This window comes from Melospiza melodia, chromosome 13 (assembly GCF_035770615.1).
Source record: "Melospiza melodia melodia isolate bMelMel2 chromosome 13, bMelMel2.pri, whole genome shotgun sequence".
In the NCBI taxonomy this organism is placed as follows: Eukaryota; Metazoa; Chordata; class Aves; order Passeriformes; family Passerellidae; genus Melospiza; species Melospiza melodia.
This window is the reverse complement of record NC_086206.1, coordinates 17,751,723-17,774,013: the sequence shown is the minus strand read 5'-3', so window position 1 is coordinate 17,774,013 and position 22,291 is coordinate 17,751,723. Positions and strand designations below refer to the sequence as shown.

Here is a 22,291-nt window from a genome sequence, read left to right as displayed (position 1 = left end):
ACTGACTTAGGTTATCAGAGCTAGGAATCTGTGTTCATCACAATGTGTGTGCATCTTCTTGGGACATTAGCAAGTTAGTGAAGCCAAACATTACATGTACAGCAGAAATATCAAGGAACAAATATATTTGGAAGGTGAACACTCGCTTTTGTTACTCTAGTAGTACAAGTATTTAACTGAACCATTTTGTTTCATTTTCTCTAAATTGCAGGAGTTATCCCAGGTCAGATATTCTAGTTTTTTGCTGGTAGCAATTAAACTTTGTTCAATGTGAACAGACTTATTTTCCAAATTATTGTGGAAAATACAGAAAGCCTGTAGCTTTAAAATTTTGAAGCCAAATCCTTTTAATCCAGTCCCAAGGACTGAAATCCAGTACAAATCAGGGACTGTTCTTATTTATTCTCCTTTGGTTGTTCTGTTAACTGTGCTTTTAATGCACAAAAAGAATAATCCATGCTGCTTGTATTGGTTGTAAGAAGGGATAATAATGGATAAAATTCCCTGCTTGTGATGCTGGCAAAATTTTTTAATCTGGCAAATCTCATATGTTAATAAAAAGTGGAAGACTGAAGATGTGGTATTTGGTAAATTCCTTCACTTACAGGGAGTTGGGTTTTATCAAAAGCTACTTTAGAGCAGCCTGTTTAGAGTCTGAACAGTCTTTGTACCTCAGAGAGGTCACAGCCCTCACCAGTAGTCTGTGTCCAGAAAAACTTCTGTATGATGGAGATGTTAAATATTATTTAGGAAAAAAACCCCTTGAGTTATAGTTTATCATTTTATATTTGAAACTATTGATCCTGTTGCTAATGAAGTCAGTGGAAAACCTTAATTAACTCATTTGGAAGTGTAGAAACTTGGGAAATCAGGATTAAAAGGAGATTTCATCTTTTTGTATATAAGCTTCCTTTCTATCTGTGTTTTTCACAATGATTCCTTGAAAATAAACAAAAACTCTCACACAGACCTAAAGGCAAATTGATTCAGCTGATCAAACATCTTGATACTCTTTTCAGAGCAGGTTAAAATGTTTGCTACAGATCTCTAGGATCTTTCCCAATAACACTGTAATGTTTTTAAGTGAAATTTTCTTTTTTTCAGATCACTTTTAACTAAAAATATTTATAGTGTATTTGTTACAAAGCTGGTCATGAGCTTCATGTCTGTGTCAAATCCTATTGCTCAGATTAAATTTAATTCCAGTAAAGAGGTGAAAATACTTCTCTGAAGTTTATCCTTTTGGTCAGTATGAACCATGCATATTCATAGCACTCTTTAAGTAATTATTAGTTGTTTTCTTTTCAAGCTAAGTGCCCAGCATTGCATGGCATGGCAGAGAAGAAATTGATTTAGCAAAAGCTAAGTTGAGAAGCTGGACCAGAAAAGAAAATGGATTTAAAGACAATGCTTTACCTTTTTACAGGGACTGCTCTTCATTAATTATTTCAAGGCTTTTTTCCTGCAATGAAATAGCCAAGGAAATAACTTTTTCTTTTACCAGAATCTAAAACCAAAGTGATGGATAGAAACTTCTGGAGCCCCACTTTTATTTTTAGCAATTTTAGTTCAGTATTGCTTTTTCAGCAAGTACTTAAAACTTATTTTCTGTGATTTTATAGGCCACTGTGTAGACACATAACTGTGTAACACTTCTGTTCTCCCCCTGAGTTTACTGTAATGTATTTTTCTTAATTTTTTTTTTTTTTGTTTATATACGCAATCTGTGCTTGTATAGATTTGTGGTATTTCCTTTCAACCTTTCTAATAGCTAAAGCAGAGAGATCTTGGATTTGTGTTCATTCCCAGTGTACAAAACACTTTCTGTGTTGCTCCAAGGCAGTGAAAACATCCTTTTCACTGTTGCACTGAAATGAAATTAATATTGTTGAAGTAACCACTGACAGTGGGCTCCCTTTACTGCTCCCTCCAAAAGTGTCCAATGTTCCCTCTTGCTCAGAAGCTCTTGAGAAATTTGTAAAAACACACATGGTGAGGGAAATATTTCATCTCCAAATGCTTGTCCTGACAACCAAATTTCACTTTGAGTATCTGCTGCAATTCCTCATCTGAATATTGCAGCAGTATCCCATGCTCCAAAGTCTTGCTGGCTGGCAGATGAAGATCACTGTTAATCTCATGGAATATCACTACTTTTTAAGGTGGTTGGTTGGCCCTGTTCAAAGCCCACGTCCTCTTCCGGAGTTGAGTTTTTATTTTAATATTCAGTTACGATTGCTAGACAAGATCTTTCTTTTGTCATCAAAACTGAGTTCTTGAATGTTCTCAGAAGCCAACTTTGTTTACATTTATGGTTGTTCTTATCTGCCAAGACTGCTGTGATTTCTTCTAGCTCTGCTTGTCACCCTGAGATTCAAGTCCATTTCAGTGTTAGATGAGGTTCTGTAATACTCTGATACCAAAATTATTTTGAAGAATTTTGTCAATACTTTGCCATTGTTCTAGAAGTTGAGAGGAGTATGTACCATTCATCCAACCGGTCTTCAGTCATTCTGATTTCTTGATTTCTTGTTCTAACATGATTTCAGTTTCTTTCTGTATTTGTTCTTCCCCTGGGAAATTAATCTGAGTTCTGACACATGTTCTCTGTCGTCTTTGTTAAATCTGTAAGCCAAGGAATTGATGTTCTTAGCAGAGGCTATGCCTCCTGCCAGTAAGCTCTACTTTTTGCTGCTTTAAGGCATTGTATTTTCTTCTACTGGTTCTTGCTCAAGTACCTAAAAATAAACAAACCTTGTTTGTTTTTCTTGTGCTCTCCTCAGTCTTCTCCAGGAGTTGCACATCTCTTCAATGGTCTGATCCATCCAACTCCTTCCAAAAACTGATTGACTCTCACCCCATGTGAATCTTTTCTGTGCAAAGTGTGAAGGAGTCTGACCTTCTAGGCTCATTTTCTGAAGTGTCACTGATTTGTTCTGTTACTTTGGGCAAGTCACTTAATCTCGCTGTGGTGTAGTTTATCCACTATAAAATAAGTCTAATAATCCTTGTCCGCTTTGCTGAGCCCTGAATCTTGTTTGCCTTCTTTACATGTGCAGTCCTAAGGGTATTATAAAGCTTCAATTATTAATGTTTGGAAAGTGCTTTGAGATCTTTGGATGGAAATCCCTGTATAATCATATTTAGCACTTAGCATTTCACAGCACAGTGCAGACGCTACGTAATCCTCAGAATACTCCTGTGAGACAGAATTACCTGTCAATACAATTATTATCCTCACTTTACTGGATAGTGAGGCAGAAGGATTAGGACCTAATCCTGCTTCTCTTCAAATAAATGGGAGTTCTTCTCTTGACTTCAGCAGGAGCTGGAAGAAGCTTCTGTGACACATCAAGGTTTGAGTTCAGTCTAGATGTCAATCTACACTGAACCTCATGGAGTCTTCTTCCTCACTGTACTACAGAGTCTGGTGTTTCCTGATCATGTTATCTAGACTTTCTTGCATGATTCATTTTTAGTCTTCCTCTTTACCATTCTGTTTTGGTTATCTTCTATATAATTTGTTTTTTAGTGTATATTCAAGCCCCAGCATATTCTTGATGCTGCACGTAGCCCTGGGAGACAGATCATCCATGAATTCTTCTGTATCACCTTTGCCATCTTCCTTCATGGATTTATCCAGTACAGCTCTTTTGCCTATTTTTAACTGGTCATGTAACTCAGCTGCTGTCTACTGCAATGCTGCCTCTACATAGTTAATCATATCAAAGTCCTTTTTTTAGACCAGTTTTGTTGCTGAGAAAACAGTCCATAGTACTTTACCATAGTTATAATAATTTTGTGTCTGTGATGATGCTAGCTTGCCCTTTATTCTTCTCAGTTATTTTAGTCTTTTCCAATATTAGACAAAGCAGGCCTGTCTCACACTGTAGGTGCTCAGGACTCATATTGTTACCCTTGACATGATAAGCAAAGCAGTGCTATAAAAAGACTGCAAGAAAAAGTATTTAAAATCCGAACTAAAATTATTTTAAGAAATCCCTTATGTGAAGGAGAGATAGGTGAGTTCATTCCTCCCAGAAATAAGTTGAATTATATAACTTCTTTATCAAAGAAGAATTGGTCTGTCTGACATGTAAGAGAAAAGATTCCTCATTAATATCAGTTACTAACCACGTATTTCAGCATCACCAAAATGAGCTCAATCTGTCTTAAAATAATGAGGCAAAGTAATTTCTATGATGTCAGATTCATGGTGCTTCTCTACTTCTTAGCCTGCTTTGTTCAAGGGACATTTTGGAGTTCACTGGCAGGCAGTGTAAATAAAGATCCATCACAGAGGTTCATTTCTGGATGCTGTCACAATTTTAGGCACAGAGACTCCCCATGGACCTGACAGTGGTAGCTGTGGAAGGGGGTTCAAGGCTGAGCCTCAGCCACAGGTGCTGCTGGTCACTCACCTCTCTGAGGGGCTTTGGAGACCTTCCATAGCCCTCTGCACAGTGCTGGAAAAGGCCCTTGGACAGGAGCCAGCATCTGCTCATTGCCGGGGGCTCTCGGGCCACTCATACCTCTGGCAAAGGCACTACAAAGCTAATTAAAAGCCAGCAGCACTGGCACCTTATTTCTAGCAATTTCTTTGCCTGAATCAGCCATTATTGAGCATTATAGGTAAAATCAATTCTATAAAGGTAAACAGTTTTGTAGTAATATGACCATGACCTATAAAATGACAATCTGACATTAATTTTTAAGGATCATGTATTCACATATGCTGTCATTGTAGAGCAAGTAACACGACTGGAAGTAGGCCTGTGCATTTTGAGAATGCATTTACAGTTTAACATGCTGTTACAAATGTAAGGAGGCTCCTTCTCTCTCCTCTAATTTTTTTTTCACCAGCTTGACAGTTTTTCAAACATATTCACTGTCAGCCCTAACAACCTGTCAACAACTGCCATTATGTGAAAATTGCAAAGACTTGCTTGAGCACTGTGAAAACTGACAGACATGCCACAAGGATAAGTTCCTCAGAAACAGAGGGCTAAAACTTTTGAAAGGTGCTCCAGCCCTTCCAAGGCAAAATGAACAGTCAGATATCAGGGGAAAAAAAACATACACTTGTCACATCTGATATCTATTTCTTTTCCCCTCAAATTGAGGTGTATGTGAAGGAATAAAACATAGATTAGGACAAACTGTGCAACTTACTAGAGTTGGTGCAATTTACCTCACTGTCAAGCAAGAGAGGCCAAATTTATCCACTGTGTAGATCTGCTGTGTGGCTGGTACAAATCCTGGGAGCCAGGGATAAAAATTCACCCTCTTAGAGTATCTATAAATGAAATGTAATTTTCTCTGTGTGACTTACTGTAAAAAAAATATCTCAGTTAAAGTTCACTATAATATAATATATTATAATATTGGTGAAGTGACCCTGCAATGCAATGTTGAGTTTATAAGGCTTATTGTGTTATTCTGTACACAAATGTTAAACAGCTGCAATTTTGTTAGCACCCATGAATTTGCTACCTTCTGAAACTGGTGTAATGGAGAGCATCTATGTCTACTACTGAACCAAAATGGTTTGGTCGGGTTTGTGCAGGGAGAATAAATATGGGTGATCCACAGTGTGTAGGACAGTGCTGAAGTGTGTCCATGTTGTGTGCTTGTGCACCATATGGGAGTAGCAACACAGCCAGAGAAATCTTTGGGAGTTCTGCCCTCTGGACATCCTAGGGAAAGGTATTTTAAATATTCAGTAAAGCCACTGGGAGATGGGCAGGACCAGTCTTAATTTTTGGCTTTCACCCTCAATCCTCTGGATACCTTGATTTCTGAACATAAACCTGTATGCAGTAAGATGAAATTTGTATACGTCCATGTTTGTTCTTTTAATTTAAAGACAAAAAAGCAACCCAGGGTCATTGAAGTTTTTCATTGCATGTGTATGAAATGGCATGTGTATGACTGAAGGAAAATAGAGATATGAGTCTTTTATGTTACATACAAAATTTCAATTAATTATAGTCTCATGGAAAAGTAGAAATACCTTTTTCCTATCTAAAAATGAACTAAAGAAATGTTTACTCTCTAAGTTTCATGCATTTGGAATCTATCTTGAAAACAATCCCTCTCAGTGAGTCTCAGAAGGTGTTCAGCACCTTGCTGACTTACCCAGGAGAAATTGATAGTGATAGTGAAGCATGTCCCTGTGGACCAGTGTTGAATTATCAGCTCTTTCACATCCATGATCTTTGACCACAGGCAAATAATTCATCTATTTAGTCTGTGTTTCTCAGCTGTGGGGTAGCATCATGATACTCCTTTGCCATTTGGGAACTGTGAGAATGAAGTTTGAGTTGAAGGTGCTGAGATCATGCAAGGATGAAGCAATAGAAATGCCTGGGCAATTAGATGAGGTGGTTGCTGTGTCTGGATGTTTATCAGAAAGGGGGGAGGGAGCGGGCAGGGACAAAAAAAAATAACCAAAAAAACTTCAACCACAAACAAAGGCAACAGCAAGAACCCCTAGCAGGAATTTCTTTATTGTAATTCGCTGTAGGATCTGGCTGAGGTGTGCTTTGGGCCTTGGGCATGGTCAGTGTCTCTCTCTCTTAGCCCACAGTGGTGCATTTGCAGGGCCCCTTTCCCTGGTGGAGATGATTAACTCAGGGGGTTGTGCCCAGGGCAGGGCAGAGTCGAGTATGAGCTCATTTTGGTGTGGGCTTTGTTCTGAACAAGCCCAAGAGCATTTCCTAGGAAACATCTCATTTTCTTTAAATATTCTGTGACACAAACTTAGAAAAACCCTTTTAAAATATGCTCAATAATAATCTAATGGCAGCTCATTTTACTTACTAGCAAAATGAGTAAGTAGCTAAGTCTCTCTTTATTCTTTTTTAAGGATCTTTTCATTAGAAGACACTTAATTCCATGTTAACCTCAAGCTCAGTTGTACCATGTTGTGGTCCTCTAAAACAATGTTCTCTGTCAGGGAAGACACCTTAAGTAATCTGAAATAGCATAATTCTGAAAGAGAAAGAGGCCTTACACTTCTGTTTTAATCGCTTATCTTATTTTTTTATCCCTCATGTTCTTTTTTTATTTGCAATTGTAAAAATAAGAGTAATATTCATAGCATGCTCTTTTTTGCATATGTTTTTCTTTTGGTTAAAAAATATTTTGAGCCTTTAACAACCCTTAGAGTAAATGGAAATTGAGGTAAAATTATTTTGCTCTTGAAAGTCATTATGTTTTGGTGTTTCTTTATATAGACACTCTCCCACTAGCTCTTGCTATTTCTTTTTTTGGTTGATGTTTGGTTTTGCACTTGTGAGGTACACAAGGAAAGGTTATTCATTGGTTTAATGTTGATCTGGTGGTCTAATCTTGGATCATAAGATGAGCTTAAATGAAAGCTTCAGTGATACTTCTATCATTTTTAATTCTAATTCTAACCGAGTGTAAGCAGTGGCAGCCTGTTGCAAGGTTTTGGTGAGCTCTGAGAAGACTGGTGAGATGGTCACCTCACCCTCAGGTCACCTTTTGGCTCTTCCCTTGGTCTTGCTGTTGTTCTTCAGCTGGAGATGGCTCAGGTAATACATTGGCTGAAATGGGATCTGGTTTTTATTAACAGGAGACTGCCCGTGTGTTTTGAGTGTCTTTCAGTGCATGTGGGAATATGTAAGGTTATAAATCACAGAAAGAAACCACTGTAGCATTTCAATAAAACATGCTGAACTAGAGTGTCTGGGACAGAGAACATGAGTGTTTCACTGCTTTCATGGAGCATAATAAGTCACTCAGAAGACAAAGTGCTTGTAATTTCTTGTTCTAATGTCTGACATACTTGGGCAGGATTCCTATCCAGGGCTCCTACCCCGAGGCACAGGACCTGACACTTCAGAGTAGCCTCATTTCTCTTGAAGGACACAGGTTGATATTTAAATTTTGCCCTACATCAGGAAATTCTTGGCCTTGCTGTTCAGTCTCACAGGAAGTGATTGTAAATGTGTAAAAAAGCTTCCTTGACTATTGACTAAAAAATTTAGGGTACTTTCCTCCCAAACTGCTTCTTTTGGATCAATTTCTATGGTCTTGTTTTAATTTTGACTTTCTTAATCCACAAAAATATCCTGTAGAGCTCTTGGAGTTCTTGTAAATTAACTGCAGGGGTACCCAGACCTGGCTAGCCCAGAAGAGAACATTATACACCTTTCATTTGCTGAGGATGGGTTTCACTTGTCCATCTGCACACATATATGAAGAAATATTGATTCCAAGGGTTCCAGAAACATTTGATGGCTTCAGGAAGGAAAGCTCATGTTTTTTTCATCCACCACCATTCCAGTTCATCTCTTTTAAACCCTGCTGTGACTCTGGGGTTCAGGCACCAAGCATTACTTGTCTGCCTCAGCCAGTCACTTTTGACATTCAGTGTACTTGATCTGGGGCTGGTAGTTTACTTCAAACGTTGTTCATATGAATGGGTCTGGCAGCTGGGAGACTGCAAAAAAAGTGCATGAACAGTGATTCTTGTTTTCTGTCTTCAAAACAGATCTATTGTCCTGTTTCTGCTGGCTGTTTTGAAGAGTCTTGACTTTGAAGCTGGAAAGAAATCATTATCTAAGTTGCATTCATTTAAACTTAAGGCCAGTGGTCTCATAACTGATCACTCACATTAGCCTTATGAACCTTCTCCATGGATGGGTGAGAAGAGTATTGCTTTATTGTAAGATGATTTAAATAAGGAAAAAAAAAAATCTATGGGCTCTGAATGTGCGCAGTATATTACATGTATTTATACACTATCCATCCAGCATCCCAGCTTCTATAATTTGATTATAGATCACAGCTGTTTCTGTTCTCTCTTGACCTCCTTTAGCCTGTGACATGCTCTGCTATCATTCTCTCATTCTCCTAATACTTTCACTATTGAAAATACTATAATTTTCTTTTTCTGACTGTCAGGCATTCAGTCATTTCTTTGTCCTGTCTTGGAGCTTAGACTCGGAAATTGAACTGTCTTGATTTTTTTTTTTTAAGAGATGACAACTCATGTTTATTTGATTTTAAAATTTATGCGGCAGGTCTTTCTCTAACACTCAGATCTCACCTAAAGCTTTTTCCTAAGGGTCTAAAAGTGCCTTTCAAAAAGGAAAACCCAGTTGTCTCTTGTTAGCCCAGGGAAAATCATGATACTGAGGTGAATGCTCTGCTTAGAGAGAGGAAGGATATCAGAGAGCACAAAAGCAGAAGAGGAGAGTGTGATATTATTCAGGCACCTATGAGGACCATTGCAGGGGGAGGTTTCTGTGCTGAAATCACATTGAGACTTGGACTCTAAACTAGTCATTACAGCTTGAAAGCCCTTTCTTTCTGAGATTTAAATGGAGAAAATAAATTCCATAGGTGAGATTTTGGTTGATGATCAGCCCAGAGACCAGAGCAGAGTGGAAAAGGATGAGTGAAAAAGGATGTGGTCATATTAATTCAGTGCATCTTCAGACAAGCAGCACAAGGAGATTTATAGGATTGTTTTTGAAGGGGAAAAGTGGGTATGATAAATGGGGTAAGTCAATGTCAATTTGTGAAATTACACCTTTGTGTCACACTGTCAGTAACTTCCTCCTGCTATACTTGGCTGATTTTCCGGTAGCAGCGAGAGGGATCGAATGGTGACCAACCCACCTTTCCAAATGGCTAATTTAGGAAAGTAACACAAGAATTGGGCTGCAGTGAGTGAATCATCTCAGATAAAGGTCAGAAATTACTGTCCTGTTTTAGCTAAGGATTCTCAAGCTTTTTAGAAACAATTTCCTAATAACTTCCTTAGTGCATGAGGAGCCCTGATAGAACTGTGAAAAGGCAAGGAAGCAGAAGAAGCAATCAGGCCAGTGCAAAGAGGGACTGGAGGCAGTTGTAGTTGTGGTGACACTGATATCCCAGCAGTGCCTGGAGCCTGCCACTTTGGGTGCCATCTCTGGAGAGGTGCAGGCAAAGCTTTGTAGGGAGAGAAACTCTAGGAACGTAAGAGTTTTGTAGGATCACATCGCAGGGCAGAACATGTGAGGATCCTGATCCCAGCAGCTCTTCCCATGGAACCTTCCTTCCCTGGTGGTGGTTCCCAGCCTGCTCTGTGTGACACTGCAGGCCTGAGGGATAGGGCTCAGCCTGTCTCCACTTAGAAGTGCTCTGAGTGTTTTTCTTAGTGCAGTCCTGCTCTGCCAGGCTGTTAAATTTAATCAGTTTAGGGGTAAAATCAACAGAGATACTGATTCTGGTTAAATAATAAATGCCATCCCTGCTCAGGTTTGTTGGTTGCCTGTCACGCCTCTCATGTGGGAGGAAAACTCTGCATGGGATTCTGTTCTTGATGTATTTATTTTTGTGGCTTATGATAGTGCGTGGGAGTTTAGGGGTTTTTTTAAATAAACAAGCAAAACTACTTACCCCTGAAAAATTTTATATTCTGTGCAGACACAAACCATTGGGATCCAAAGAAAGAAGCTCTGGAGAAACTTGGATAATGAGGACTTTCTGAAGGAAAAGTAGGAGATTTTCATGAGAGAGGAGGGGGTGGCTTTCTGATTCAGAAACAGGATATTGGTGGAACATCTTAGACTAACCCACTCAATGCTGCTGTGTGCAGACACAAATGTGGATCTTGTGGAGCAATTGCCCTGGTTTTGATATCTGCCAGTGATGAGTCTCTGAAGAAATAGTCTGAGTTTTTTTGCTGCTGTAGTAACAATTTTTGACTCACTCTATGAAGTCCATTAAATTATGCATGAGATGTGCATTTTGCCCAGTTTGAACTGTCCACACTAATGGAAGTACTAATGTTAGATGAATGGTGTCCTCAAACTAATGTGGTTCTTAACTGGTGAGCAATAGGCTGTCAGGGTGAAATGCAGGAAGCCTGAACACATGGCCACGAGATGAAAAAGGGTGGTGCTGTGGACATGTGTGTGCTGGAAAACAAATAACTCCAGGCCACTCTTAGACAAATAAACAAGTACTCTGAGTAGCCATATCCTGATTTGATTAATGGATGTAAAGCTAGCAGAGTGTAATGTAGGTAGAGGGAAGCTTTTTCTGCCTCAAACTGTGGTGGGGTGTCAAGGAATGAAATCTCAGACTCTCCTACCCTGAGATCCAACAGGAGACAGGGTCTGATGGAGCCCAGGAGACCTCAGTTCTCAAAGACACTTATTTCCATGCCACATAAACCAGGCCTTTTTTCAGCCTTTGAGGGACTCTGCTGGCTCAGCCCATATGGTGAATGGCAACCTTTGATTTGAGAACAACTGCACAAAAATATTCCAGTGCTCAGAAGCATATTGGGCAGCAAGGCCTGAGGAGGAAGCCCAATATGCTGTTAAACAGCTGTTTATTTACAGGAGAGTGATGAGATTAAGAGTGGTTTTGTATTTTCCTCTGGACTTGTGCTGTTGCAGGGTTCCCTCAGACAACTCAAGATGTGCTGTGTGGTTTGACAGGCTCCCCTGCTTTGCTCTCTGTAATTGTGGATGTTTTGGGGCTGTGTTTATTTCAGCTTTTTTTCCTTGCACACATGACTTCTGAGGTCCCTGCATGAGGCCAGTTGTGTTTCTTCTCAGCAAACTGAAATAGCACATCCAGGGACTCCTTAATACTTAACAAAAGCTTGTGTGCCCTCCTTCCCTTCTGTTACAGCAAGGATTTCATGTGGAGGGAAGAATACAGAAGATCAGGTGAAGGCTTAAACTATAAAAGCTTTAGTTTATTCACCAATTACATTATAAACCTGGATTCAAACCAATATTTTTGTTGTTTGGGGAATTTTGCTATACTTCAATATTTATGAGGTTTCATCTTGAACCACTTAAGGTAGGAGCATATTTCACTGGTAGAGAAAAGCTGAAATTCTCAATTGTAGTGGGAGTCCTGGAGCTAAAGCTTTAAGAATCATCCTGGGTGGCAAAATTCCCCCAGCAGTTATGGGAGTCATTGGGGAAGTGAATGTGTTTGCTGTATTCCATCTCACTTCCTGTTTTTTTAGTAACATCAGTATTGACTTTCTGGGCTTTGTTGTTAGAAAAGTCTTAATTTGATGGAGTATTTTAATAAATAGAATGTCTAAAAGGAACAACTTCATGCAGAATGAATTGTTCTCAGGATAAAGCCTGTGCCTTTATCAGCTACTTTTATAAGCCCTCTCCTTGTGGGGTATTTCCCCACTGGACCAGTTTTTCCAAATGGATTCTTCTTTTGTTTATTGTTATATTGGCTTTGTGTTAGTGAGCTACTACTTGAGGATTTGCAGGTTTTTTTCCCCCTCTTTTTTTCTTACTTTTTTCCACCTGTATCTCTGCTTCAATCACAAGTTGTTTTCAGAAATGTGTGAACTTTGATTACTTGATTTTTCAGATATTTTTGGCTCCCAATGTTCCTTAAACTCACCTATAGAGAAGATTCTACTACTCTGTGTTGTAGTGGGTTTCAGACTTACCTTTGTGTCTGGGGAAGGCTGAGAGGGGGCAGATCAGACACAAGATACAAGAAAGTTTTAAAAACACTTACCAAGATGATTATCTGGGTGATTTGTAGTTGGATTCTTGAAAGTTCTCTTACATGGTTCAAGAGGGGCAGATTCTAAAGTGGGTTTGATTCACTGCTTTTCATGGGCTCTGAGGGAACACTTCAAATGTATAAATTCAGGACTGTAGCCCTTGCTGTCTTTCAGTGGAACTTTGTATCCTGTATCATATTGGTTTTAAGAAAAACTTTAGAAAATAAGTGTTTATGGTACTTAAATATGAAATTGAACCAGACTTTATAAATGTATAAAGGAATAAGGATCAGCTTTTACTGCTATTGTGTAGCTAATCAAGACCTCTAAACACAATTTGTAAAATAACCTTCTCATTTTATGAATAAAAGTGGCAGAGCAAAATAAAATAGCTTCTGTTTTCCCAGTATCTTTGACATGGAAGAAGCAGGAGATTGCAAAGGTCATGGAAACAGTTAAACCACAGTTTAAGACAGTGGTTTTGCTCTCCTTATTCTGTTTTTCTAACCTTGTATTTGCAGTTATTTTTTCAGCTGCTCTGCTTTAGAATCCCTGAGATAAATAATAAGAGGTGTGGTAATATCCCTGCTGTTAAAACAGTATCAGCAAATTCCCCATGTGAGCCCAAGCCTTTCCTTGTTGAGAATTCAAATTTCAGAGGAGATGGGAGGTTTCTACAGCTCTGTTGCTCACAGCAGCAGTGTGTGCACCTAGAAAGATCCTGTGCCTGAAAACAGGACTTTTTCCCCTTGGGAATCTCTTCAGTTTAAGTAAAGAAAACCAAGTGTTCCGATGAACAGCAATTGAAAAAGTAAAAAAGTAATAAATTAAGTACCAGGGTGCTGTGCTTCTCTCAGCAATGATGGAAGTCAATTTTGGAGGTTGCACTGGGGTTTATAAATATCAGTGGACAGAGCTGGGTTTACATAGACTTTTTGATTTTTTGCTTTATTTACAGGCTGTCAAAGTGTAAAAGGGGAAAATAGAGAGTGGTCATTACCAGCAGCAAACCTAAATAAATTGCTGCCATGCTGTGGGTCAATACTACCTGATTGGTAGATCCCTGAAAAGCTGGAGAATGGAATTAAAATCCTGGGTGATTTGGTTAAACTTTGCATCCAGGCAGATCATGGACTTGTAGACTTCAGTACAGACATTGATAAGATAAAGATTGTTTTACAGCCCTAGAAGGGTGCAGGGGATGCTTCAGCAACCTCTGTGAAAACAAGGTTATTGCTACAAGGAATTAAAATTTTATTCCAGACTTGTATGACTAAACAGGATGTGCAGATGAATTTAACCACATATGAGGCCATCTGGGATGAAAATGGTGGAAGTAATGGATAAAGAAGTGGCAGGCAAGGAAGGTATTGAATTTCCTCAGCAGAAACATGAAGTGAAGTGATGATGAAAAAATAAGGTGATCTGTTTTTTGATTCCTGCATCTCTCACAGGAGAACACAGCATTCAGAAAGAATTTGAGTAAGATGATGAAAGTCTCAAAGCAAGTTCAGGAGTGGCTTTTCATGCAGAGCAGCACCTGCCCAGTGCAGGCAATATGGAAATAGTGAGTTGGCATTATTTGGTACACCAAATACCAGAGCCAAATGAGATGTAGGGGTCAGTAAAATTTTGCAAGTATTGCAATGAACACCGGTGTCTCCCAAGCAGCATCAGTAATGGATCAGTAATGCCTAGAGAACAAAAGCAGCAATTCTGCAGTCAGTGTTCTGTGGCTCTAGTAATCAAGGAATGCCAAAAATTAGAAATTAAAAGTCCTGTTAGTTCATCTCCCCCTATAAAAGGATGTTTCCTTTGTTATGTATGATGGTAATTAGCTGGCCTGCAAGGGGAGGAAGTGTGAAACAGCAGAGATTTAAAATAGTGGTGGAGAGGCCAGAGCTGAGAGGATGAAACTGCAATTGAGGATTATCAAGACTGAGAGCTATGGTTTAGTACTTCCCACCTCCAAAACATTGCATAGATATTAACCAATTAATCTTCACAAATGAGCCATGAAAATGATCAGTGGCTTTGTAGAAATCCAAACAGTGAAATCATGTTTCAGATTTAGCACGTAATGTTCCCAATCTTACGGCTTAGACAGGAGAGGAAGCGTCAGAGTCTGGGATTTCGGGAGCTGCTGGCTCCAGGTGAGTTCCAAACCCACCGTGATGTTGCCCAGGGGTGTCTGGCTGGAAGATCCTTTCAGAGGTTTAAAGGCAGCAAGGACTGCCTAGTCTGAACTGTAACATAAGCTGTACAATTTCACTTGTGATATTCCTTTTAAAGTTCTTTTGCTTGTGGTTGAGCTAAAGCACATCCTTTGGAAAGAAGGTTTTGGGTTTATTGTTCTAGAACATAAGTGATTTGCCACATTTCTTAAAAACTTGTTGAAACAACTAGCTAGCTTTCCTCCCACTCTCCTTTTTGAAGAAAAGCAACAGTAAAGGAGAGATGTTTAAAGACTGAAATAATTGTTCCTTTCTATGTGGATACTGAGTTTGGTTTTGTAGCACCTCTACTGCTTGTCTTACAAGGCCAGAAATATAAATATTACACTCCTGAATGTTTTCCAAATCTCTTTTATACCATCCCAGAAACATTCTGGTTTTCCCAGCATTTAAAAAATTATTTTTCAGTTGCAGTGCTACGGCTTTGGAGCTATAACAGGTGTGTGTGTGTGTGTTTTTTCAATTCTGGGATTTGCTCTCGAAGAAAAATAATTAACACTGGCAGGAGTTTGATTGCATTAATTCACAAAAAGAAACACCCAAACGATAAATCCATAGTGGGAGAACTGCCCATATGTTACAGATTGGCTTAACATGGATGAGGCATTAAATAAACTAAGTCTGAAAAATAAAAACCTTATCAGCTTTATTAGCGTTGAACTCTGTGGCTTCCACTGGGGCTGACACACTTAATTAAAGATGCTCTGGTCTAATTAGGTTGCACATCAAAAATACAAATACAAGTTGGATTTTTTAAAGACCTGTCTGAGTTCCAATTCCCAATGTTGTGAATATTTATTTTATTCAGTTAGTCTCCACCTAGACCAAATGTTGTTAGTTTAGCTAACACAAAAATACAGGGATTGGAGTATTTAGATTTCTTGCACTGAATGAGGCTGGCTCAGATCCTGAATGTCTGTATATCTGAGGAAGACAAGTGTAGGCAAGGGAGAAAGATGACTTTATTTTGAATTTTAAATCATTATCTGATTCTCTTTGACTGGCCTAATTCTATTGGTGACTAGCTCATGAAGAAATCCATGGCCTTCATTTGTTTTGCTACCTGTGGGATTGATTCCCCCGTGGGTCCAGTCCAACCTCCATGGAGGTCAGTGGGACAACTGCCATTGATTCACAGAGGATGGTTCAGAATCAATGGGAATGCTGTGTGTCACAATGGGGAGTGTTCCTTCTTTCTACCAACTCCTGAGCTTTAAAAATGGAATTCTCCTTCTGTCAAATGAGGCAGAGCTGTCATATCCTGTCATATATTCCCATGATTTTCTCTGTAGGCAAGGTTGAGCTTGGAAGTCTTTGATTCAGCCTCTCTTTTTCCTCTATTTAGTTATTTTTTGATTGATATGGAACTCTGTAACCTTTCCAGCTTTTTGCTGCCAATTTTAAAGGTTTTTTTTCCTTTAATTTGTAAATTTATAGTTTTCCTTTATGCAAGTTGCAGCTTCCTCTAACATCAGTGACTTCTTGTGATCTTGTATCAGGACAGCCTCAGGTTCACCTCCCATCTACCAGCAATAATTTTCATTCCTGATGATGGCGTTTGTCAATCCTAAATCACTGTTAACAAAATGCTGCTATTTCTAATGCCTAACCAGATAATTATTGCTCAGCCAAACACGCATTGGCTGGCGACAGGTATGACATGAGAGCATTTCTAAACATTTTTGTCAGTGGAAAATGGAGCCCATCCATAGCCTTTTAGAATTCATCATTGATTTCTGGTCCTGTTTTGGTAGCTTGAAACCTTAAGTGACACTTGGACCTCCCTCAGTGGCAGATGTGGGAGGGTTCAGCAGCACGAGGCCTGTGGCTGTGGTTGATTTTACTCAGTTTGTGAAAATGGACACCTAGAAAGAGCTGGGTGGTGCTAAGTCTGGCCTCATTTACAACTGTGAACACAATATTTCCCAAATATTATCCCTGTCACATCCTATTGTGGAGGTGTTTTGCTTTTGCACATTCAATGTTAACATTAATTGCACATTGTGTTAATATTAGTTTTTCTTAGCCTGGGCTCTTTCTGGTCACTGTCTGCCTTTTGCAGTTTGCTGCAGCAGGATTGGTTGCTGGAACAGGATTTTGGAGTAATTTAAAACTGTTTTTTGAGAAAGGAGACAGACAATTCTGATGTATTGAGAGTGACTTAGTGCTAAATGGAGTGCAGCTCCAGGCTGCCTTGAGCTATTTTGGCTTCATTTCCTGCTTTGCTCATTGTGTGTGTGTAGCTGAGTGTGTACATCCCTACAAATTCAGACCCACCCTAGAGCTGAGGAAAGCAGCTCAGTCTCCTTGCTCAAACACTGAGTACCTAGGGACAGCTGAGTGCTACAAGTGGATGTGATGTCTCAGTGCTGAGCTACTCTTTTCAATAATTTCTGCTGAACAAACCTGCACTACTGACACAGGCTGTCCCCACATTCTGTGCCCTGTGACTGAGAGCAGTTTCAGGATCCACCTTGTGCATTATCTGCCTGACCCAGGCCATAAATACAGCTGCAGTGGGTGCTCCAAGGCAGTGGGACAGAGGGGAGGGACATTCCTGCCAGGAGCCATCCTGTGCAGACCCTGGAGAGCATCACCAGCCTACCAAGGGCTTACCTGTGTGGGCAGGGGGTGGCACCTGCCAACGTGGTCACCCCTGCTGCTTTCAGGATCCTCTTTGCCTGGGGACCAGGCTCATGATTTTATTTTTCTCACAGTGGGTAGTACAGAATGGCAAGCAGCTGTAATCAGGGCTGTGATTTGCTGCTTCTCTCGGTGTTCTGCTGTCTTCAGGCTCTTGAGAGAGGGAAGGTTTGGTGCATAAATTGTGAGCCATGACAGGGAGTGTGGCCTTGTGTGTTTTACTGTTGGTATCAGCCATCTCAGAATGGAGTGGCAGCTTTATCAGGGAATATCCAGCATTTTTTTTCAGATGAAGTCAGACATTTAGGAATAGATGCACCTCTTTCTACTTTCTGAACATACATTTTCTTATGGCACCTTACAGAGCTCATTTTAAACCCTGCTTCAGGGCAAAAATATTTATGGCATACTTTAAATAAAACATATTATGTGTTTTGTACAAACATATGTATCATTGTCCCCCTCACTGGAGCTGATATAATTTCTGACACCAAGTGCTGTGCCTCATGCAAAATTCATGACATGTCATTGAATAAGAATGAATGTTCCTTTAAAATACAAGCTTTCCAGCCATGATAACCACTTAGTTTTCAGTTTCAGGAACCAAAACCCTTCCTTGCTGTGACTGTTTGAGTGAAACACAGTGTCAGTGAGTGGCAGCTTCAGAGTCTGGTGGCAGGTTGAGCATGGTTTTCTCCTGCAGATGTTTTTTTTTACTTCTAAGTCAATGGTATTGGTGGATCTATATTCAAGGTAAATCATCCCTTAGAGTAGCAATGGTCAGTGAATGCTTGTCTCACTTGTGGATATGTAAGGATCCCATTGCTAAAAGCTTTCAGTACTGAAACTCTTAATTTCTGATTCTTATTTATAAAGAGAGAGGAAAAAATAGTCCTGCCAACAACATACATGTGGTGGAAAATTACCATAAAATCAAAATGTGCTGCTGCAGGATATTGCAGGCATAAATTAAAGACTGAACTAAGGCTGAGGGGAGACTCATCACAGTTGCACTTTCCTCCCGAAGGGAAGAGGAGGGGCAGGCAGTGATCTCTGTGGGACAGGACTGAGGGAATGGTCTGAAATTGTGTCAGAGGAGGTTTAGGTTGGATGTTAGAAGAAGGTTCTTCCCCCACTGAGTGTTGGGGCCCTGGACAGGAAATGGTCACAGCCCCAAGGGTGCCAGAGCTGCAGGAGTGGGGACAGCACTCCCAGGGACAGGGTGGGATTGTTGGGGTGTCTGTGCAGGACCAGGGGTTGGACTCAATGACCTTGTGGGTCCCTTCCAACTCAGCATTTTCTGTGATTTTCTGTGATTTTCTGTGATTGTAAATCTGCTTTGTGCTTAGCACTCTGCAAACAGCAGAAGTGGTCATCAACCTCAAGGATGAACAAAATGAACAAATAAAAGAACACAAAGATAGTGGAGAAATGAAGGCTGAGTTAAGAGGGAGAAAAAGACCCAACCACAAAACAAACAACAAAGCCCAGCATTTTGGAGGGAGGAGAGACAAGAGCTGAGCAGTGCCAGGCAGTGCCTTCTGGAGAGCACCTGAGCTGGTTTGGGCTCCTCTTCTCACTCCCCAAAGGCAGCAGGGAGGTGCTGCTGGTCACTCTTGTACCTGTGGAGCCAAGGAGCAGTGCTTAGGGGTTCATTCTGCCAAGGAGCAGTGCTTAGGGGTTCATTCTGCCAAGGAGCAGTGCTTAGGGGTTCATTCTGCCAAGGAGCAGTGTTTTGGAGTTCATTCTGTCAGCTCCTCAGCAGCTTCATCTCTGCTGCTGTGGTGAAGGTGGTGGAGAGTCGCCCTTAGAGGTGACTTCAAGGCCACAGAACAACATGATTACATTTAAACCAGCTCAGGGGGTGATTAAAGCTTAACTTTAAAAAGGAAATATGAGTTAAAAATTAAAGATAAGAAAATCAAGACTAGGTTTAAAATAAAAGCACTGTTCTTGCCCCTTCCTGGCCCAGCTGTGCCATTCCCAGGGTGTGATTTGTGGTGCTTGGAGAGGCCTGGGACATGGATTCTTGCAGGGAAAGTGGCTTCCTGTGTGGCTGAGGCGCAGGCTGGCAGGCACTGTGCATCCATGGTGATGTCTAAGGCCATGTTTTGTATCAATTTGAAGGCCCAGTACTGTGACAACCCCTGCCCCTCCAAACCACTCTGGGGTGTTGGTGAAACACAGCCAAGCTCATTGAGGGCCATTAGCTGTAAAGGCTGGGAGTGTTGTCTCTGACATGAGCAGTAACATCATCTCCTGGTGCAGGAAATCACTGCTCTGACACACCTGGCTCCATCTCCCTGCCATTAAACCCATTAATACAACAAATGGCATTTGGTAATAAATACGTGTCACTTCCATGATTTTAACTGGTCTTTTGATTTGTTTCCCATTTTATGTTGTTTAGACAGACTGATTTAGACAGTTAAAAATCCACTTAACCATGATACATTGTGGCTGCCTGACAGACAATAACATTGATATATATGACTAGATGAGTCTCTAATTAGATTTTGGCAGCACTGTCGCAGTCAGGGAAAGTTTCCACAAGTACTCCATTGAAATATTGTTTTATGCAACCTCATGGAACAAAGGCCATTTCTAATTAAGCAGGTCCCCTCAAAAAGATGTTAAACTTAATGTCATTTTTTAAAGTGGCCTTTGCCCTTGCACTGTCTGCCTTCTCAAATATACTCTTTGGTAACATGACTTAAAATACATATTAAAAAAATACATAAAGCAGATAAAAATAGGTTAAAAATTATAAGTGAAGCTTGCCCTGGATGTTATATTTAAAATTAGTTGTAAACATGGAAGAAGCAGTCACTTGATAAATTATCATTGTTCTTTATATAGGAAAGGAAAAATGTAGAATCAGGGACTGATTATGTGATTATATAATAATATTAATATTCTGTAAATCTCAGCTTTTACGAACACTTCAAAGTAACTATAGAACAGAAGAGACTATTAAGCAAATGGGAAACCTATTTCCAATAACATCTCTCTAAAATACTTCAGGTGGATACCAGTGCAATATAAATGTGATATAAGTACATAGAGCTGTGCTGCAGTTAATGGAGATGCAGCTCATCATCTTCTGTCCTCCAGACCTGCCCTGGGGGTTGGAATCTGCATCCCTTGGCTTCACACTTGCCATGGCTGCTGCACTTGAAAGATGTGAAAGGGGTGATCAGATTCCCTCTTCTGGAGCTGGGATCTTGGTGAGGTTTCACCATGATTGTAGAGGGCAGAGCACAAGATCTGGAGTGTAACCTGGGAGTATCCAACTCACCCACTGGCACAAGTTAAATACAAGTTTTCCCTATGGATGTTCACAGCTCAGGGAAGAACAAACAATAAACGTACTACACCTGTATCCTGGCATTTAATGAATAGAGATCCCTTTGTTCCTAAGTAGATGTTGAGACATCTCTAATGATGCTGTTGGAGTTGAGTGTGTGGATGAAAAAATGTGAATTTTTTTCTTCTATGTGAAGAAAAAAAAATGAGTGAAGGAGAGCGATACTGTGGGAAGGGCCAGGATGTCTGGAGTACATTGAATATTGAATATTTTCAAATTGCATCAATTTCAATGGCAGCAGGCCTTTTTTTATTGTTGTTTTTGATCCTATAGAGATGAATCATCTAATAAGCAAAACAAGGGCTGTTGGACAGTCATTGATGTCTTCAGCAATTTTGTCATTAACTGCAAGAAGTGCAGAATTTGACCTGGTTTTCTCTATACATATCACTGAGGAGGTCAGTCTGTGCATTTGCCTGTGCAAAAAGGTTACTGGAATAATTTCAAGTGTGAAAGCAAAATGTGTCATACCAATGTCCTGTGTGGGCACATGGTGCCCTTTAAAGCAGAGTCAGGCTGTGGCTTATTTTCATACAAAATAATACACGTCAAAATACAACTCACAATTTCCTGTTCTCACTCCATCTGTATTAATTTCAAAAGTGAATGGCAACTGCAGTATTTGAGAAGTATTTGCTCCTCTCCCATACCAATTCTGTACAAAACTATATTTTTCCATATATTTTTGAGGTAGTGAAGTGTAGTAAAGTGTAGTAAGAAAACAGATTAATTTCTTTGCAGAAATAAGTTCTATGGACCCTGCAACATGGTGATCAATTGAGCTAAAATACTAAATATCCTAGAACTGCAAGAAAAAGTTAACTACTTACCTCTGCTCTAGCCTTTGATTTGTGAGGAAGACTTGGTTGGGATCAGCTTGTAACACCCAAGGAAATAGAAGCTTTCCATGCATGAGTTTTAAGGAAGAACACTTGGCACCTACTGACTTACTGCTGTCATGGTAAACCTTGCCAGAAGAAAAATACACCCTGCAGAGCCGTTTCAGGTGACCATTTCTGGGATGTTTAACTCATGTTCTAGTCGCCCCTCTCTGTCTCCTCCTTGAGCTCTAAATTTATTTCCTTTGGAATTTAAGTCCTGTTTCAGGGCAGGAACTTAATTTTCCTCAATAACCCCAATTTGCCTTTAACAGTAGATCTGATATCTTCTCTACTGATGGAAAAGATAGGAGGCTGTTAGCACTGGTATATTTATATTGTGCTAATGGATTTTAACCCTCTTACTGAGCTGTGCTGATGGTTTAAAATAATGACTAGGCAATAAATTTTTACTGGGACAGGTGTACAAATAGTACCCAAAAGAGAGTGGTGCTCAGGGTCAGTCTATGAAAAGAATGGTGTCCCAGATTATAGTGCAAGATGAAACTGTTTCATATGCTGGTAAATCCTGACAACACATGGTTTTAGCTTGAGCCACCAAGACTTATTTGCTATCATTAACAAGATCCACATGTATCCAATACTCAGTTCCATCTGAGTCAGAGTCATCTTGGCTTCTGTTTCAGAGCTA

The 22,291-nt window shown here is 39.9% G+C and overlaps 1 long non-coding RNA gene across 1 annotated transcript; it reads right to left on the bottom strand.

Moving 5' to 3' along the window:
* Positions 1-18,819: 18,819 nt before the first annotated feature.
* LOC134424071 (uncharacterized) lies at positions 18,820-21,823 on the bottom strand. Its single transcript, XR_010029329.1, has 2 exons — positions 21,592-21,823; positions 18,820-19,016 (listed from the first exon to the last, which is right to left on the bottom strand). It is a non-coding gene; the product is annotated as an uncharacterized LOC134424071 (long non-coding RNA).
* Between the last annotated feature and the right edge of the window lie 468 nt (positions 21,824-22,291).